The 21,349-nt window shown below is 39.6% G+C and overlaps 1 long non-coding RNA gene across 1 annotated transcript; it reads right to left on the bottom strand.

Annotated features, from left to right (window-relative positions):
- Positions 1-299: 299 nt before the first annotated feature.
- Positions 300-14,551, bottom strand: LOC105356546 (uncharacterized). Its single transcript, XR_910660.4, has 4 exons — positions 14,257-14,551; positions 11,128-11,282; positions 2,726-2,986; positions 300-2,646 (listed from the first exon to the last, which is right to left on the bottom strand). It is a non-coding gene; the product is annotated as an uncharacterized LOC105356546 (long non-coding RNA).
- Positions 14,552-21,349: the final 6,798 nt, after the last annotated feature.

Here is a 21,349-nt window from a genome sequence, read left to right as displayed (position 1 = left end):
ATAGACCATAGGGTCAGAGCGTAGTAACATTTTTGCAGAAGAAGAAAAATCCTTTCTTGGAGGCAATGAGAAGGAGGTGTCAGGCTGGTGTGGCTGTGGGTTCTCCCAAATGCTGTGGAGGATCCTGTTTATTACTCCATACAAAGAAATGTGTCCAACTTTATTCGTTCAGTCCACCAAACAAAAAAAAACCTAAATATGGAAATATAACAATAAAAATTTGAAAAAGTGTGCAAAACCCAAATCCTGCTACTGAATCGAAAACATGACACAATTTAAATGGCAACAAAGAAAATGAGATAAAGAATGCGCTAAACAATTTATATTTGTGTGTTTGTGTGCATCAAAGGCTCCCAGTGCTGCAGTCCCAGCAGCAACAAGCTGCCATTTGAGTGGGCAGGAAAGAGCCCTTGTGGCTTGGTTCCATCAAACTGTAATCCCAGCACATTATTACCATGGTGGGGTCACCTCTCCACTACTGCCCTAGGGCAAGAACAGGTGAAGAACACACATACACACACACATGGTACGCACACACTCACTGTGCTGTTTTTTTTTTTTTTTTTGTGGCAACCACTGCTTTGATAGTGTTTTCTTTGACAGTCCTTATATTACCTTGCCAACCTCCATAATGAATCCATCTGAAACGGGAAGGCTGAGGCAGCTGTCATGAATAATTTATCATCCAAACCCAACAAGTGCAAAATACACACACACGCACACACAACTTCCTCTAGACTCCACATACCTCACTCCTGTCATTCTTTCTGCCTTTAGCGGGACTTCTGCATTGCCAACTTGATGGACTCTCTTTGCAGCTTTGAAGATTACAATGCTGTGGAGGATTATGTGTATACTGGGTATACAGGTTTGGTCGGCCTGTGCCACAGCTCCATGTGCTTCTACCTAACAGGTTTCTCTTCGTGTGGTTTCTAGGGAAACCATCATTAGGGCATTGGACTGTGTGTGGGTGGAGAAAAGTCTTGTTCAGTCTTACAGAGCTCTTCTAATGTTCTACAGATTAAAGCTTTACTCCAGTATTACTGAAATACACCCTCTAACTGCCTGCTCAATAGAGGGAGGAGGGTTTGCAGGTTTAAGGAAAATCTGAGTTTACTTTTGTGCCACCGCAAATGTAACAGTCTTTTTTCAAACAACATTGGAGCCGTTTTTGATGAGTCAGTTCGCCTTTCAGTTGTACTCAGTTTACAGCAAAAAGGCGTTTATTTTAAGAAATGAAGATTATGCAAAAAGACCAAGAACTGCTTTCAGTAGGAAAACATCTTTCCTAATTACGTTGTTGCAACAGCAGTTTATCCCTGACAAATCAGCCTCAGATTACTTCACATTTCCTTCCCAACAACTCCATTTGGGCAAAGACATGAAAAAACATCTTATGACATAGTAAAAGCACGTTATTATTCATTGTTGGGAAGTAATTTATTTAACATTAACTGATGGTTAACTTATTTGGACAGACTGAAACACTGTAGAAAAAAAGAGGCATCACTTCGCCGCTCATTTGCACAACCATTTAGTCTGTAAACATTAGGGAACTGCTGTAAATGATTCATGGAGGGTGGGGGGCATGCTGAGACAGCAGGGTGCATTTCATCATGCCATTAACAGTCCAGCATGCAGAAATGACTTTTTCTGCTCCTACGAGCATGGCTGTTTCAGATCAATGCTTGTGGCAGTTCTTAAATCAATGAGTGGTGTTGTAACCATGGGATGCATCAGTGAAACAGACCCCCGGGAGACGTATAGCGAGCCACAGACCACTTGTCAAAAAAATAAAAACCGGAAAGAAAAATGATTGAGAAATGCAAGAAAAATACAAACTGGAAAACAGAAGGAAACAGGAAAGAATTACAGGGGGAGGGAGAATCATTGGAGTATGGCTTCATGTCAGCATCTAAATATAGTATTTTTTCGAGTATAAGTCACAGTGTTTGCACAATTTGGCCAGTGGTGCGACTTATGCTCTATGTGATTTTAAAAAAACATAAATAGGCTCATAAATTCATTATTTTCCCCTCTTACAAGTGGTTTTCCTTTCGTGGTTGTTTCCTAATAACATTTACTACAGAGAGCAATGCAGAAGAAGAAGCGCCGTACAAAATAAACATGGAGGAAAATCTAATCGTTCTCCTCATGAACTTTATGATTTTTTTTTAATAGCATTGAGACATATTATTCTTGTTTTTATTTTCCTCTCCTCAGATTAATGCGGGACAGCTGTCATGATGTGTATGACGTGGCAGACCTAGATGCTGGAACACGGAAGAAAACTCAGGTGAAGTAGTTGGTAAACAGATTTATTTTTCCAGGACGTAAAGGGGATGTTCGTAGAATGAATTAAGGAAGTCAGCAGTCTTGCCGATGCTTCAATGACGTCGGCAAGACTGCCAACGTCATTGAAGCATCGGCAAGACTGCTGACTTCCCGATGCTTCAATGACGTCGGAGCTGGACAAGAAGCGTGGCGGGGGGATTTCTTGGCTGACGTGATACTTGGCTGAAGTCGTGGCATGGCAGGAGCGAGCGAGGCAGGAAAGTGGCATGGCTTGAGTAGCGTGGCTGGAGCAAGACGGATCGAGCAGCTCGTGGAGAGGAGGAGACGAGGTGGACACTCGTGGTGAAGAACCTGAGAGTGAAGCGACAAGGCGAGGTAAGTAACTAGATAACTTTGAATACAAGACTTAACTTGGCGACCATATAAGCACCATTAGCGGCAACGAACTGCGAGGAATGCTGGGACCGAATCTCCATTAAGAAGGCTGGTAGCAGATGAGGTGAGTGTCCACAGCTGGTTCCAATCAGAGAGCAGAGCAGAGAGAGGAGGGGGAGGGTAGACTGCCAGAGGCACCAAGACAACAGCAAGTCACTAAACTGGGTCACAGTTTGATGATGACGGTCCTCTTATCAGTGGAAGTATAGCTGAAAGCGCCGTCATTCAGATGCAGCTCCTGCAGTAGATGGTCAACCTCATCAAAGACAAAATACACAATGATCTCATGAACCCAGACATGGGGAAGTGATTATCGATGTTTTTGTAGAACTTTCAAAAATAAATAAACCTGATCTCTAAACATCATCTGTCTTCGTTTCATAGTAAATGAGATATACAGTCAACACGTACAACAACATCAACATGTAGCGATAAGGCAAAAGATTTTATGGTAGCTTCTTCTACTCGCGACGAAAGCGTCTACTTTATGAACACAGTTTTGGAAGAGCACTGAGCATTGAATTTGATGTCAAATAAGAGGCAGCAGACATGAATGTGACGTGTGAATCGCATTTGGTCTGACCGCAGCATTACACCGGTTTTGGCAGATTTGTTCTGAAGTGTTGCAGTTTTCTCCCGATAGTGCGACTTATACTTCTTCTTTATTACACATATTTTGGCTCCTGTGACATAAAGTCCGGAAAATACAAGAAATAAAATGAGGTGAACATCTAAAAGCCCTGACCTCTTCAAGCACTGTTTGCTGCGGCACAGTTCAAATATGGCCATGCTAAAATAATTGCCTATTTAATGAGGCAAGTGAATCTCTGCAGCATGAATGACCTCCATCTTTCTCCATTCAATGTGTGTGTTTTCAAAAGGGGGGGTGGGGTGGAGTAATGGTCACAAAGTGGAGCGTGAAAAAGGTTAGAGAAAAAAAAATCACATCAGAGGAAGAGACGACAAGTGTGTCTGTCTCCTTTGGCCAAGTGTATTTACCTAGGTAATGATAGTCATCTGGACTGACGGGGCCTGTGTGTGTGTGTGTGTGTGTGTGTGTGGGGGGGGGGGGGGGGGGGGGGGGGGGGGGCTGGCTTAGCTTCTGTCTGCCTCGCTGTTTTGCTTTGGGGCTAGCTTGCTAAATTTTATATCACAAACACAAACAAACAACAACAAACAAACAGTCTATTTTTTTCTCATCTCATTTGATTTCCAGCTTTCTTTTATTCATCCCGTATTCTCTCCTACACCTGCAGTCTTGAAACATCGCTCATTTAACTAAATAACAGTATTTAGAGACAGATGTTTGCACATTAACCCTTGTGCTATCCTAGGCACTTTAACGTTGGGAGTTGGGTCATCTAGACCCACTAGACAGTGCTCTGAACCTTTTTTCTTCAATGATTTGTGATCTTCACTGGTTTCCATGGATTACATGAAATCTTTCTACTTTTATCCACCTTTGTCATGGTAGGAAGAACACGTCAATGTAAGGGTGGGGTCATCTAAGATTACACAAGGGTTAAAGCCAAACCATTTGTTTCTTGTGTGGAAAAACAAAAGCTCCCATTAACCCCTCAGTTCAGAGTTGAAACAGAACAAATAGGCTCTTTCAAAAAAAAGAACAACATATATATATATATATATATATATATATATAGTTGTGTGCATATCTACTGTATATATTAATGTGATTAAATTAAACTTTTTTTCACCTTAATGCTGTAAATCAAAAAATGTTAAAAATCCATTACTAATGGAATGACAGTGGTGCAGAGAAAGATGGTAAGAGGAAGGGGGGGATGATGGGATATCACATTGATGGCTGTGGGTTAATGGCTACACAGACGATGCATTTGTTTGTGTGTGTGTTATAAAAATGGGTTGAAACAAATGGAGCAGAGCCAGAAAGCCTCCATTGAAACATCATTACAGCTTCAGAAAAATTCCGCCTTTGGCCTAATAAGCACCGTGGGGTGAAGATCATTTTTAATGCGCACACGAGTCGTGCAGCGACGAAGAAAAAGTAAGTCAATGTAGAACGTGAACCGTGCGTGATTATAGCGCTGTTTATATGCAATCTATTAGTGGTTTGAACGCAATATGTGCATGATTATACAGTTATTATTATACAGTATACTTGAAATAAAAGTTATACATTAGTGGTGCATGCATGAAAAGTCCGTTAGACAAACGTGGAGTGTCGTGGTAAGACAAAAATTTGCAGATGCCTCTGGCAAAAATCACAAACAATTGCGTTATAATTGCGTTATAATTATGTAATAATTGTGCATAAACTATGTATAATATGCATAAATAGCTCAATTCTCAACAGAATTTTTTTTTTGATCAGCTTTAAACCGAATTCTTGTGAAAAAGCGTCAACCAAAACCCTCGACGGACATCTGCGCACATCAGCGAATGACGAACACAAGACACACAAAAATTACGTCTTTATCTAGAAAGACCAAAATTTAATCGGTGAAAATGTATGCAGTGGCTGTGTGACACAGGCTTTGGTTATTCACTTCTGAATTGTGGGTGGGACTGTTGGTGCGAAATAAACCCACCTCTTTCCCATCATCCATCTGCCAAGACTGGAAAGTTCATTTTTAACAGAAAGCCAAGGGTGCAGATTAAAGAAAATGCATAATTCTTTTTATTTCTTATTTGTTGGAGATCTATCCTGGTTAAAGGTGAATGCATATGGAGCCAGGCAGCTCAGCCCCCTCATTTCTTCATGTAATGAACTGAAGCATCTCACATGAGCAGGCATGGGCTGCTCATGCACAATCTGGCTGATGGGAACAAATTAATGAGGGAATGTTATCTTTAAGGAGCAGAGTAGGGTGTCTTTCCAGCTTTTTCTTAGTACTTTGCCCTTTTTTTTTTCTTCAAAAAAGCAGCAAAAATTGGGCCTAAATGCATTTAGACATGGATATTTGGAGACTTTTAGACCTTCAGTGTTTACCATAGGCATAGTTTGTGGATTTGCATTTATGTAGGGTTTGTCCTCTTACATTGTGGCTCTACTTAGGTTTTGCTTTCTTCCACCACATGTGGCTTCACAATGAAAACACGATTCTCCTCATCATAAAGAGGCAGGCAGGAAGATAATGTAAAATGAGTCGAAGCTGAATGACTCATTGGGGGCCAGCGCGCCTCACTCATCTTTTTCTCTCAATTTTGGAATTGTGAAGCCTCCGAGACGGCAATCAGCTGGAGATATGTCTTGAGGATAAAAGCGCGGCAAGAGAAGCAGAAGAAGAGCGAAGGAGAGGACGGCCTCTTCAGGCACTTCCATCAGCTTGTCGTTAGGAGGGTAATGAACCCAGCACCGCTGCTGCCAAGCAACCAATAAATCGGTAACACACACTGCATGCACACACAAGACAAAAACACACAATGAAAGTCTTTCAAGTACCTGAAATCTGTCTCTGTTACTCAGCCGCCATCAGACAGCCTTTATAATTACTGCATGTTTATGCGCAAAGGATGTGATCCAAGAAGTCCAACACAAAAGTCCATTGTTCTGCTGGGGCTTTCCAAATTACTTACATTTTACTGCATGTTCTTGTTCATCAGGTATGCTGATTTGGAAGAACCTGAACAATCTACAGTCTGTTCTGTCAAAAACACTTTGGTTTCGTCAAATGGGGTCACATTTGATCCCAGAGAGCCACACATACAGAATAGCTATACAATGTAATTGTCGTCTCATCAGACAACTATATATGTGTAAGAAAAATTCCTACTATAAACAGAGTACACAAACATGAAAACTGAAAAAGTGATCAAGATAAACTATATTAAAAACAAAACATGTTATGATGTTGTAATTGGTTGTTGAAAAGTATTTGTTTTTGTGATACAAATGCTACGTTTACTCTGGAGTTTCTAAAAGGTTTAAAATATATTTTTTTCCCAAGATTCTCTTTGAAGATATTTAGAGACTATATAAAGACTGGATCCATTATTTTACTTAAACACCTGCTCTAATTATCGTTTGATCTATAGTAAAAGCGGTGCTTGCAGTGTTTTAATAATTCTGATTGCAATTCTGATTGCAAAATTTAGAAAAAAGGGTCGTCTTCTTGGACATAGTTTCTTCAGAGCAGCAGTAGTTCAGTAGATTATTAAAAAAGCCCTTCCCCACTTCCCGTCAACAACCATCTGTTTACACTCTCTTCTGTTAGCTTACAGTCTCTCATAATCCCAGCCGAACTTTACAAATGTAATATAAATGGCGAGCTATATTGGAGCTATCCAGTCGTATAGTTTTGATCCAGATACCAGCACAGATGAGGAAAACAAAGATGTACATGGATCTATTTGTCTGCAAGTGGATTCATCAGAATGCAGCGGAGCAGAGAGATTGTTGTGTGCCTAGTGTATTTTCTACGTCACAAAATTTCAAACGCCCTTTTCCGTCTGCTCCTGATTTACAACTATTTGAGTAAATAAATACTCAGAAAGGTAGTTTTGAGCTTAATTTCCTTAATAGAAATCTTAAATCACCCGAAAAATGCCACAGGGAGATGCTAAAACGCAAAAACATGATTTTTATCAGAGTGGGTCTTCAACAGGAGATAATTAGAACATTCCAAACTGTAAAATATAAATCTATTGCACACACAAAAGCAAGGATTTTTGGTTTATGATAAGTTATATTGGCAAATCGGGCAGACTCCCAAATCTTGGCAACCTCAGTTTTTTATCCTTAGTGAGATGAGAAAGACTTTCATTATGATGAAGATATACAAGTCTCAAAACTAACGGCACCCAATCAAAGTCCAGCAATCGGATTAAATCAGAGTTTGGAAATTGGATCCACAGTAGAAGTTAAAGCAAACTTAAAAAAACATAGAACAGGTTTTTAAGGTTGCAAATATTTTTGTTAAAGAAGTGATGGATAAGTGAAAACAGATGGAAAGCTGCCAGCTGTCTGTTCACCTGGCAGCAGTCGTCACCAACAAACTGTCTAAAAGTGCGGCTCTTATCCTGAAAAAGACGTTTCTCACACACAGGTTTGTGATCAACTGTGCATAATCTTTCTTCAAAAAGCAGAAACCTCTTCAATCAGAAGTGAGAACTCATTTGTCTCCAGACTTGCTCCCTCAAAGTTCAGTTTCTCATCTATGTCCGTTTTCCAGCAAAATACTGTATCAAGGTCAGATTTAGAGTGACTGAATAATGTACTCAATAAATTCTTCTTCTTAATTTTTACTCATTGAAATCGTTTTTCATCATATATGGAATAAATTGCATTTACAAAGATCATCTTTGTATTTTGGTTTTACTAAGAAAAAAACTGAACTTTAGAAGGACGGATGAAGTATTGAAAAACACTGACATGCTAATGGCCGTTTGACACAAAGTTGATTTATTAGAGGAGAGAAAGTTTGTTTATGGCCATTTACTATTTATACATCTTTTTGGGGGTTTTTTTTGTGCAAAGTTCGATTTGAAAAGAAATCCAAGATTTATTCTTTTGTTCAAATTCTTTAAACAGCAGTATTTCACTGTGTTTTCTTACTTGTCTTTTATGATCACTGTTGATTATTTTCTCTTAGAGCAGAAATGTACTGTTATCATCTTAACAGAGTGGAAACGCCTCCTCTCTAATTTGATCTAGAAACATGTTAGTTAATCCCTGTAACCCTTGTGCTATCTTAGATGACCCTACCCATACTTTCACGTGTTCTCCCTACCATGACAAAGGTGGATAAAGGTGGAAAGATTTCATGTAATCCATGGACACCAGTGAAGATCACAAATCATTGAAGACAAAAGGTTCAGAGCACTGTCTAGTGGGTCTAGATGACCCAACGTTAAAGTGCCTAGGATAGCACAAGGGTTACAGTGCCAAAATACAGCCATTGCATTAGACATGTTGCATAAGATCATTCTGGGAGCATTAGAACATGTCTAAGCTTAATTAGCGAACATGAATCTCCTGGATGGCGAGGTATTCTCAGCGGTTCTCTGCTCTCGTGTCCACACTGGTCACACTCACAGAGTGGCTCGGTGGCCAGACTGTGCTGTTGATTGTAGGTGACAGGGACACTGCTGGCCAGAGGGAGCGGGGAATGTTGGCATGACAATGTTGAAAGGTCATTACCACAGCACTGTCAGCATCATCAGTGTGACACGGTGCTGAAACACCCGCAGAGAACATGACTGGAGACTGGAGTCCATCCCTCCTTTTTTTTCAGTCCTTAGAGCCAGAAACAAATACATATAACTTTCTCAAAGTAAGTGCAAAACTATTATTATTATTACGTCAATAAAAAATATAGATTCCAGATGTGTATTGCTGTTTCTTTTTTTTTTTTTTGGGGGGGGGGGGGGGGGGTTGCATATTATCAGGTGTTAAAAGAATAATAATCAAATAAGTGGATTACATAATCTAAGTTTGCTCTTAGCTGAATCTAAATCTCTTCAAAAACACTAGTTTTGATACCAGAGGCAACAAGAATACTTGTTTATGGAATAAAGTTATGCAGCTGGGGATTTTTTCCACTCTCAGAGTATCTTTCTGACCCAGAGGTCTGCACTGTGAGGCTCTGGAGTCGCCGCATATGACTCTTTTACCTACCCCCCACCCCCCTGTGGTTCCTTGGCTAAAAATAACAATAAAATAATGGTAAATGAAGTGTTACTTATTTAGCACCAATTTTATTTTTAGTTAATCAGGAATATGATTTTATGACCGAGTTGCATCTAAAATAAACAGCAAAACACCACAATGTTGGCATTAAACTAAATCAACAGGCTTTATGTAAACAACCAGTGGATGCACAGGTTTTAAATCCTTTGGGAAAATGTTCATCCATCTGTAGGCTTTGTACACGATTGGAAAAAGTTTAAGCACGTAATGCTGACCATAATGCAGAGGTGGAGCGGCCGACCTCTCATCAGAAGATTGTAGGTTTGGTTCCTGTCCTGCTCGTCCATGTGTCAAAGTGTCCTGAGCAAGAACCATACGTTGCTCCTGGTGGTTATCGGTTGACGCCAGTGTTCAACAGTGGAGCGCCATCAGTGTGTGAATGTGTGTCAGAATCAGAAGGCTTTATTGTCATTGTACATAATAATACAACCAAACTGTTGCAGCCTCGATGTGGTAAATACTATAACTCTAAACAAAATATGTACAAGAATCAATAAAAATACAAGTAAAATGCTAAAATATACAAGTGTGTGTGGGTGAATCGGACTGTGACTGTAAAACCCCTTAAAAAAGGGGGTAGTAAAGAAGGTAGTAAAGCGCTATATATAAGTATAAACCATTCACACCATATTTAGAATAACAGGAGGATAAAGACACATCAAGGTACACTTAAGGTAAAACATTTGCTGCAGCAGGATGATGCAAACTTAAAAAATATTTTGTATGACTCTTTTTCAATAGGAAACAATTTCATGTTTAGAAAATTGTGATTTAGCTGTGTTGATAAATGACAAAAACAACAATCGTTAATTTTTATTTTTTATTCTTTTCTTTAAAACTTTTACTATGAATAAAAAAACTTTAGAGGTTTTCACCAGGGACTCTGGTACCCCCCACACTTTGTAAATTCTTCGTTTTTCCTTTTAATATAAATATCTTTAGAACTTTTACTTTGAAACAATTATTCCAAGTGTGTTGATCATTTTAAGTTGCATGCTGGTTGGACTACAGGTTTTGCTTTGCCTTCCATGTTCAGTCATCAAAGCAAAAGGCACTGGGAGATGGTACTCTGGCTTCAGCTGGACGGGGTTCAACTCCCTGCAATGTCCTTTAAATTTTTTTTGACTTTCAAATGAAACATTAACATATATAGTCTTCAAAAAAGGATTACTCTAAAGTCTTAAAGATTATTCTAAAATTTTTAAAAATAATTTAAAAGTTTTAAAGATGATTCTATGTCGATAAAGAATTGTTTAGGAATTGATTATTACATGTATATCATGTAAATGTATTCTTTTTTTACTCAATGGCTTGCATTGGTTTGTATTATGATGGTTCCAACCAGTGTTGCCAGATAGTGTCACAGTTTTCCATGAAAAAAGTCATCTGAAAAACCGCCCAACCATTTTATGACCGCGGACTACGGGGGTTGGGGGGCAAAGCAAAATAACAGTATCAAGAGAATCAACAATACACAGCTGCCCCACCCCCTACTGTACTAATTTCCTCCTAGACTAATTTAGATCCGGTATTTTTAGAAAGATAGATCAGACTAAAAGATAGATCCGGCTCATAATAAATAAAATGAGTACACATTGCTCGATGATGGCACCATGAAACTCCTGACAGTGGTAAAACACCATGCTATATGTTTCTTTGGTCTGTGTGGTCCTTGAGTTCTTTTAGTGGGACCGGATGTCTGTGTTACAAGAACGCAATAGCCTTACTCTCTTCGTTGATGGCGCCATCCACAACCGAAGGTCCTCATTTTTGTTCTTCATTTCGTCCCCATTCCTCTTTAGTAGCAGGTCCCTCCAGCTCTGTCACCTCTTCTTCATCAATATAACTTCCAGTCTCAACTTCATACCTGACTTCTGTAATACTGTAAAAGCAAAATGACAGTTAAAGAGCCACTCCAATTAAATGGTCTTTTAACATGTTCTTGTTCATTTTTCTGATGATGGGGGACATTGTGTTTCGGAGAATTACTTTATTTAAATGATTGTAAATCAAGAACAGGCAAAATAAATGCTGTGCGAAAAAGCTTGTAGTTGTTATGTAGAAGCTATCAGCAGGGCACAAGCTCCGCTCCATTCTGATACATCCACTTGCAGACGCATAGATCCATGAAAGCCTTTGTTTGCACCGACCCAATTTAATATGTTGATCTAACTTAAATTTTTGTTTTTTTTATTTATACAACTTAAATTGACACATTTTTCTAAAGTTTCAACCAATGGGACATGTAATTTCCATATCAAAGACATGAATGACCCAGCAATGTCTTGCATTACAAGCCAGGAGCTCGTGTGTCGTGGATTCTGTCTTTAATACTGGAACATACAGTGTTTTTCCTCACAGGGGGCTGGTCATCATCTTCCCCCATGCTGATCATGATCAATGGGTCAGACTGAGCACCTGAAACCTCGGAGGTAAAGGACTGCTGGAACCAACCAAAATAAACAGGAAAGGGTTAACAGTTGATTTATTTAGGAAAAAGTCATTTCAGATAAGTCACTGGTTTTATAAATGCCAAAGAAGAGAGACTTTTCCATCCATGTTGGCTGCTACTCATAATGATCAGCAAACTTAAACTGCTGCGTGTAAAACAGATCACAGACATTACAATGTGCTGCTGCCGTCACTTCAGAAAAGGTCAACACAGCTCCATTATTACCTGACGTAAAACCTGGATTCTTCATGTTTTGCTACTTTTTCAGCAGTAAAATTTCTCCTTCAAAATGGCACTTTTTTCATGATTTACTCAATTATTATTTTTTTTAAATTCTGTTCTCTGTCAAAAAGGTCAGGTTGAAATTTTAGACAGAACAGGAATAAAGTGGTATCAGAGAAAAAAAAAGGCTAATAATATTCAACACACGTGAAAATCATGAAGCAAAGATGTGTTGAAGCATCTTTAGTGTCATCTCTTTTATATTTCATAGGCATCATTTATGTCTCCATTCAGATGGGAGTGCAAGGAACTTTCATGGTCTCTGTAATAGCAGCACATTTTTCTTGACGCTTGCTTTTTGTGTCCTTTCAACAGAAATGGAGGCTGCAGGGTTGTGCTTCAACTGTGACATGCCCTGCTCTCTTTGTCTCGTCGTTCTGCATTCTTCCTCTTGTAGCTTCTCCAGGTTGAGAGGGAGCAGAGGGCAGGAGGAGGGAGTGATTGGAATTCATTATGGTCAAATGATTGCAAACTCTGCAAGCCAAGAGGCTTTTCTAATCACAGCTGAATGGGCTGGAGAGTTAATGTGGGCAGGTTGTGGAGTGGAGAGTAGAGGAGGAGCGAGGACTCCATCCACAGCGTAGCGCTTTTGAGGGCTCTTCACGCAGCTCTAATGGTGGAATTGTTCTGACACTGAATGGATACCTGAGATGCCGTGTTTATGCTCACGACTCACTCTCAAAGAAGAGTTCAGTTCACCGCTCTGCAGAGATTCTGACACACAGCTGCTTTTCTTTCACAGAACATGTGCCCCAGGAGAGTAGGTAAGTTACCAAACGATGCAAGATATTTTGAAAATGTTCAGGATTTTTAGAATTCAAGGCTCTCCGGAGAACAGGCCAGACTTGAATGCCAGTGAAGATCTATCATTTCGCTGATCTTGTTGCAGAATTTGCAGCCGGGAGCAAAATAACGACCAAGAATTTTCTAGGAATGATTACTCATTCAGTTACTTTCCATCGTGAGGGAAGGAAAATTACGTACGTAACAACAGTTCTATACATCCCAGATGACTGCCAAAGGCCATTCTTCAAGAAGTGATTGATCCTTCCAGTGCTTGAAGATCCACCTTTAGCGGTCAGAAGGGATAAAATAGAAAAACTGTAACTATGTTCACACTATGTTCACACCTTCAAGAATGTCACCTGTCATGTGACAGGTGACATTCTTGAAGATGCATTTAGCCCATGGTATTCACACCGGAAAAGCAGGAAGGGGCTTCTTCTTATTTGACTACTCTACTCTTTACTAGCACATGTCCACCACCAACAGTTGGAAGAGGGTTGGTGCAAAATGTCAAAGTGGTGCACATCTCGCAAATCGTGCTCCAGGCTTTTTCTTTCACACCTCTATTCCTTTTTTTTTGTTTGTATTTGGGAGATGAACACTTTATTTGCATTTTGTCATCATTTTGACTATCAAATGAATATACAAGCTTTGTATGGGTCTCACAAGACTTTCAACAGTAGTTCATGGTTATTGTTCCCTTTTTAAAATGCTAATCGTAAATGAAATAAACCAAGCCAAAAGAACATCAACATTTTTTTTCCTCTAGGGGCCCAACAGCATAGCCAAGCTTGCGACTCGACGTACCTGTTGTAATCATTAATGCCGTCGGTGTTGTCACCTAGTTTAATTTTTTTCTTGGTTTCCAGAAGTTTCTCCAAGCTGTTTTTGAGCAGGGTACTGACTTTGTCAGAGTCTTTGCATCTCCTTCTTTCCCAGCATACTTGTCAAAAACACCCCTGAGAGCCTGCAATTGCCTTAAACATTATAGTCATGGTGTCAAAAGTTGTGAGACTTACTAGACCCAAAGAGATGGTGTCACAGCTCTCATCCGATATATGCAAGACTTGGTGTCATGTAATTGATTCAAGCCGCGCACAAACCACAAATATTTAATTCTCCTTCATAATCAATATTTAAACATTTGGCCCTTCCATGAATAAAAACAGATGCCATCCTTACATCAATACCAAATCAAAGTCATCAACGCGTGATCAATGGATGTCAAAGGATGCACGTTTTGTGCGTAGGGTCCAAAAAAGGATTTAAAACTTGCATAGCTACTCGTGAACGTGGAAGTTTTGAATGCAGAAGCATGAAACGTACACATACATACATTTAAAGGACTTTTCATTTCCAGTGGTTGCTTGAACGCATGTTGCAGAGGCTGGTGTGAACGTGGCTCTGAGGCACAGTAATCCTGCTGTCCGTGCAATTCAATCTGACGGTGCTGAAGAGACTGTACCCCCTCCTTCTTATACTGTTTCCAGCAGAAGACGACTCCTGATTTTGGGTCTCTCTGCTCCTCCTCTAGCCGTCTGGGCATCTTGGCTCCTTCTACAAAGGAGCTGAACAGTTGGCACAGAACGGGCATCTGAGGGCTGTGGATCAGAGGAGAGGAGATCACTCATCCTGCCACATACTTGGCTCCGGTTTTTGGGACAGGCTCACTACAGATTAGCCTGCAGTGCTAACCTGTATGATGCAGAACACTGGTGGAGCAGATCAATGGCAACGAGACTCCCCGCAGACTTTAAAGACATATGTGCACATGGCAGATCAAATTAAAATGCTGACACTAAGGTGGTTTCATCTCTTGGCAGCGGGTTCTAAAGGGCCACCTGGCCGGCGCTCGGCGCCTCAGCTCGTGACAGTCCTCATTGCTGATAACCGCTGGTGTTATCTTGGAAATTTTTGAGTTCTTGGATTCAAAGCCATATGTCTCTGTTAGCCTGTGCATAATGTGGAATATATTACACCACTTAATGCTGGGCTTCTGTTTTTGAGATCCACAAAGATGTGAAAGAGCTAGAAGCTAGAGAGTACGCACTTTATCCAAGAAATAAATAAAAGGCTGACATAATTAGACATATTTTAAATGGATGCAGAGCTGCTACTATAAATGTCGTTCATTTTATTATTTATTATTAATAAAATGCTCTTTGTTTACAAAAAGCATTTTATACACCAACAAGCTTTTTCCTGGTGTAGAGCATTCAGTGGAATACTCATAAATATAAACGTCTGAGCATATTTCTGAACTTTTGTCAAACTTGTCAAAGGCTTTGAGGTTGCTATGTAAATTATAGTCCATGAACTACATCCACACACTAAGAGGGTCAACTCACTAAAATAAAAAATCTTCATCGAAATATTATTTTAGTTTAGAAAATAGTTCACACTGAAATACACCTGAAACACCTCAAGGACTGACGAGAAAGAAAGGATTCCTGCAGCATCTACATGAGGTTTAAACAAACCTAAAAAAAAAGTAAGCCATTTGAAAAAAAGGCATTTGTTATTGACCATATTATAAAAAATCATTTGGAAGCAATAAAACACCAGTCAATCCCAGCAGGGCAGCAGCTGTGCTCTTCTGTGGAAATCTGCAGCAGGGGGGCTGAGCGGTCAGAGCCTAAAAAAAGTGAGAAATCTAACTTTTGTTTGTTGTTGCCTGACGGCAGCATCATCAGAGCGTTGAGAACCCAAAGCTAGTGGCCCAACCCACCCGTCACTCACTGTTTCTGCTGCTAAGCAGGTGAACAGTTTGCAGGTTTTGCGTGTGAGTTTGAACAAAAGCAAAAAGATGTCACTGGGTCAGCCTCAGTTGTTTTCTAAAAAACACTGGCAGGTTGGATCTTGGCTCCCCAGGGCCTCGGAGAGTCATCAGCTTCACTCTAACCTATGCACAAGCACTTATGGGGTGCAGCCAAACAGCCGCAGAAGCATACATCTTCATGGAATTTTAGGTCTGAAGCTACGTAGACACTGGCCTGGTCAATTGACTTTCTAGCAACCGTGTTCAATGAAAATCAACGCCTGAATGCCTGCAAACCTGTGTTTTTCACGTCCACACATCGCTACGCAATTTTTAAAGTCCATTCTTGGGCTCTACATACAAACCAGGCATTTATTGAACGTACACTAAAAAAGTTCAACCAGTTCAACTTTTGACTGCCTGAACGCCAAAAAGTGAAACTTTGATCAATTAGGGAGTGGGATTCGGTAGTGACGCATAGGTAGTGTCCTTTTCAAAAGACTGAGGGGGCGACTTGTTTGAAATCTATCATGGAGGAGAAACGAATAATTACAGTTTGTGCCCGGCCGGGATTATTTTAGTCTTTCATATGTTGGAATAGAGCTCTGGAAAAAAAATCTTGGATAGAATTGCACCGCTTTGACATTTTGCACAAAGACTCTTCCAACTGTAAGTAGCAGACGTGAAAAAGAAGAAGCCCCTCCCTGCTCGTCCAGTGTGAACACCTAATGGTGAAAGCACGTTCAATATTTGTTTTTAGTGCATTCTTGAACATGCATGTCACATGACCAATGTGAATGTAGCCTTATATGCTCAGCAGCAGAAGAAATCATGTGCTTTTATACTAAAATCTAGATGTCAATCTACTGTGTGGCTCCATCTACCACTAACATGCAGACAAAAAAAAGAAAAAAAATATGTTTATTATAATTGCGTTCTTGCCTGAGTAAAATTTGGAATAAATAGTGCTTGTTAGCCAAAAGAATTAAACGAAAGTTTATAAAACTTTAATATGAAAGACCCTGATGTGTCTGGGACAACTAATCTTTAAAGTGTGAATCTAAATGGTGTTAAACTAAATATGAGATCCCCCTGCTGCTAATGAGACAGTTAAGCCAGAGGAGGCCGCACATTGCTAGAAAGCCTGACTGATCACACTGCTAAGAGGCATTTATTGAAGCTGGCAGATCTCATTTTCACACTCCGAGTAAACCTGACTCCTGGTGTTAGTGCACAGGAGGTGTGACATGTGTGCCAGATGCAGTTCACTGCTAACAGGGGTGGGATGGTGCAGACTCAAACTCGGGTTAACCAGCACTCCATGTTCCCCTGTTTATGTCCAGGCAAAGGTTGAGTGTCTCGACAGGTTAAATATATCCAAAATGAAGGGGGCAGAGTGTGCTTCATCCTGTAGATTCATTCGAGGGCTTGAAATTTCGGATTATTAATAACCAAAGCACAAACAGCCTGACAGTACTTGATCTCCACGGCTTCATGCTCTGTCAGCACTGTTAAAAAGGAAAAGGCTGCAATGTGGAACATACAGTCTGCCACTTTTGCAGCTGCTTTAGATAGCTTTCAGAGTGGATGAAATGAAGTGAATCTGTCTGCAAGCTGAGCTGGAGCCTGGATGACCCCTATATATGGAGGTGTAAATACCTTACACCACACCACTCGAAAATATCTGACAATGCAGATCTAATCCCAGCAAACATGTGACAGTTACGTCACTCAACATTTCAGGATTTCAGCGGTGGCCTTTAACGCGCAGCTCAGCCACCCGGCCTCTGCTGTTCTCTGAGGGAGAGGCTGGAAGGGGGCTTAAGAGGAAACGACAGGTGGAAGCTGGGTGATGAAACCTGGATCGCCCAAGGGGCCTGCTGGTTGCTTTCAGCATGATTGTGTTGTCACATCCCCCGGTGGTTTGACTGCCAACCTCCCAGCCCCCAGTTTCTTGCTTTATCTGCACCAGTCTCCCCCCTTGAGCACCAGCGCTCCTGTCTGCGCCCATTACCCATGCGACAGCAGAGACCCCCCAGCAGAAGGAGCCGCTGATACTTGTCAGCAGGGAGATAGTGTGTCTGTCTCCAGTCTCTCAGTGTGACTCATGGACGCACATTTACAAGCTTCAAACGTGAACTGTTGACACATACTCTTTCACAAACATCTATGTCACCTGATCATGCAGCACACAGACACATGTGAGATTACTGAACACGAGCATGATACCTGAGACATGGTTTCAGCCACTTCCATTATCTCTAACCTTAACACGCTTTGTATTTTATTGTGGGCAGTGAATTTAAATCCTAAATTTAGACCTTTAAGTAGCTGAATATTTTGGAAAACGTTTTTAATTACAATCAATGAGTATTACATTGTAATGTGCAATAATGATTACTGAAATGTTTAAATTACAATCAATAAGCTATTGATTTTCTTTACTTGATCTGCAATGTGTAGCAATAATTACTGTTTTTTTGTGATAATATGTTCTATTATACCATGGTCCGGGTGAATACACGATTCTGATTGGCTGCTGGGTGTGCATTAAAACCTGATAACCGCACAGTGAAAAAAGAAGTTCCGGCGTAGTGTTTTGTATCACTACGCCGGCTTCTTTAAAACAACCTTTTGCTTCATCATTTGGATAAAAACAAGCGGTAAGAGGTGAACTTTCTTTCTGAACTGGTGCTTTATTCCACTTATCGGGACGACCAGCATATATATATATCGCAGAATCTTGACTGCAGCGGTGGTGCGGTGCGACGCGGACTATTTGTTACGTGACGCCGCATCACGTAACAAATAGTCCGCTTTTTGTGAGAAAGGCAATCCAAAACAAGAATTAAGGACTAAAAACTGGTTAATATGTATTGCTTTTGTAAGTGACCATAGTATAAGCGGGTTAATGGCCTTCGAAGTGTGCGTTATTACTTTTTAATGCACTTCGCGGAAGCAACCGTCCAACCCAAGCTTCCACGGCGTGCGTTAAAAAATAATAACGCACACTTCATCGGCCATTAACACTTACATAAAAATCAATGATTATTACATATTGATTACCGATACTGTTTACTGAAATCATGAATGAATGTTTTTCGAAGATAATCAATCATTTTGTAACTTGAAAAGAATCTATCGGATCAGAACCGGATAACAAAAACTGTAAAACTATAAAATGTATTAACTCAGTAGGGGTGGAATTAGATAAGCTCACTTCTTCTCACTCCTTTTCAAGCAATAAATCAAGCTCTACTTGACTTTAGTTAATGATCACTGTATTTAATTAAGCAAAATGTGATTAAAGTGACTTTTTGCTTTGTTTTATTTTCTGTCTTTTTAAACTATGCATTTCAACATTTCTGTATTAAGTTGGATAAAAATGTGTAAATTCTTTATTGCTTTGACTACAATGTTTGAAATAAATCAATAAATCAAATCAAATCAAATGTTGAATAAATGTGGAATATTGGCACACAAAAAAATTGTTTTCTTCTCATCAAACCACATGAGGTGATAAAGTGTTTTTGGAATGTCTTTATGCTATAATTTTTTTTTAAATATTTGAACACTAAATGTTTATGTTATAGACGATACAAATTTAACCCTTGTCCTATCTTAGATGACCCCACCCTTGCATTGACGTGTTCTCCCTACCATGACAAAGGTGGATAAAGGTGGAAAGATTTCATGTAATCCATGGACACCAGTGAAGATCACAAATCATTGAAGAAAAAAGGTTCAGAGCACTGTCTAGTGGGTCTAGATGACCCAACTCCCAATGTTAAAATGCCTAGGATAGCAAAAGGGTTTCAACTGCAGAAAATGTACTCAGACTTGGTCCAAAGATGGCTGAGATAAACCGGGACCCTAACTTATGTGGAGTGAACACTCCATTTAACACTCACTGCTTTGAGCGTTAAACTGTAAAAACTTTGGTTGCTCAGAAAGTTATTTTGCACTTGAAACAGAACAATGCAGTTGAAGCTCAAAAATATGTGCAAACAAGACAATTTGTTTTTTTATACTTGTTTATATAATTTCTATTAGTTATTTTTATTTTAAAATATTTGTGTTTTTATGTTATGTTTCATTGATTCTGATCTCCTGTTCTTAAAGGTATAAAAGATGCATATTATTTTAAAGCTCATACATTCCATAAAAAAGGCAAAATATAGCCATCATTTCAATCTAATATTGAACAGTAAGAAATGTGGTTTGATCTGTGAATTGTATGTCTTGAGAGGTGAATGGAGTCAGATTGTCACCACAGCCCTCATGACTAGTGCTCTGTTTTTATTAACTCTAAGGAGTCAGCTCAACAAAACTCTACTGGTCTCGTTTGGTTTGAAAACTTAGTTGAGGAGCACAGGGAGAACTTTGGACAATGATTTAATTGTCCACTACTCTGTGGTAACAGCACATCAATGAATAATTCAGACCAGTGTTAAACTTTTAACAGTCTAGTTATCCAAGATCTGAGTTCCAAGTAAATAAAATCGTGGTTCAAACTGATTAAGTTTCAAGTTTCTCAGTTAACAAATGTCCATTAAGTTCAGGTGCTCCAAGAACAAATACTCTGCAGAGCAATTGTCATCAAGAACTTGTTGGTTTGGTTGTAATTTTATTCTTCACGCAAAACTGTATTTTTATTGCTATGTAAGTCATCCAACTCTTTGAACAAACATACATCTCAAGTGTCACAGGTTCTATCATAGATGTTTTATCTGCATGTTTTTTGCATTTACAGAAATCTAATTTACTTTTTACAAAACCCGTATTAATGCCATAAGCCAGGCATGTCCAAAGTCCGGCCGTGGGCCTGTGTTATCAAATTTCCACAGTCTCACATGCACCTGTCATTAAATCGATAATATGGACAAGTGGAAATTGCAATAATTTTTTAGTGAAATAGAAAACAGTACGCTAAAGGACTGGCTGTATTTGCTGGCTGTAGTCCTTTTAGTAAAAATGTATTTAGCTTTTTTTTTCTGCTGAAGAACTGAAATGTATGTCATTGCAGCAAAATGTCCATTATAGTTCATTTGTATTTTATGTTAACATAAGGGTTCAAAGAGTGTCAGAAAGAATGGTTGGCCTTCACACATTTCCACTGCACCAAATCTGGCCCTCTTTGGACAAAGTTTGGACACTCCTGCCAAAAGTAGTTTTCATGAAACTAGCTGTATATGCTGTATGTTGATGCCATGCATGGAGGTTCACTGCCCTTCCAGTGCAATGTCAAAATGGTCATTGAGTGACTGGAAATCATCCCTGGCAGGCGAATATGTTGACATGGCTTTAATTCAGGTTGCCATATGACACTATGCCTGGATCTGCTGTCAGGGAGAAGATATGAATTTAGGCTGTCTGGCTGACACAGCTTGCTGAAATTCCCAATGTAGCTTTGTTGGAAAAAAAGTCTCAAGAAATGTTCACATGAATAGAAATGACAGTACATTTTGTGGTAATGACGTTCATGGAGAATCTCAGAAGATCCTAAAGGTCAGTGATGAGAAACTGTCCTAGAAGAAGTAGCTTATAAATCTGGATGAAGTCCTCAGAAGAAAGAAAAAAAAAATCTCTATTCCTTCAAGCCTCAGTTTTTTGACGAGCTTACTCCACTTGTCAGACCGAGTTGAATTATATTTTCTTTTACAACGGACAG

The sequence above is a fragment of the Oryzias latipes genome, chromosome 3 (genome assembly GCF_053564925.1).
Source record: "Oryzias latipes strain Hd-rR chromosome 3, Olatipes_Hd-rR_3.1".
Taxonomy (NCBI): domain Eukaryota; kingdom Metazoa; phylum Chordata; class Actinopteri; order Beloniformes; family Adrianichthyidae; genus Oryzias; species Oryzias latipes.
Note: the sequence above shows the minus strand (reverse complement) of the source record. Positions and strands in the feature narration are given on the sequence as shown.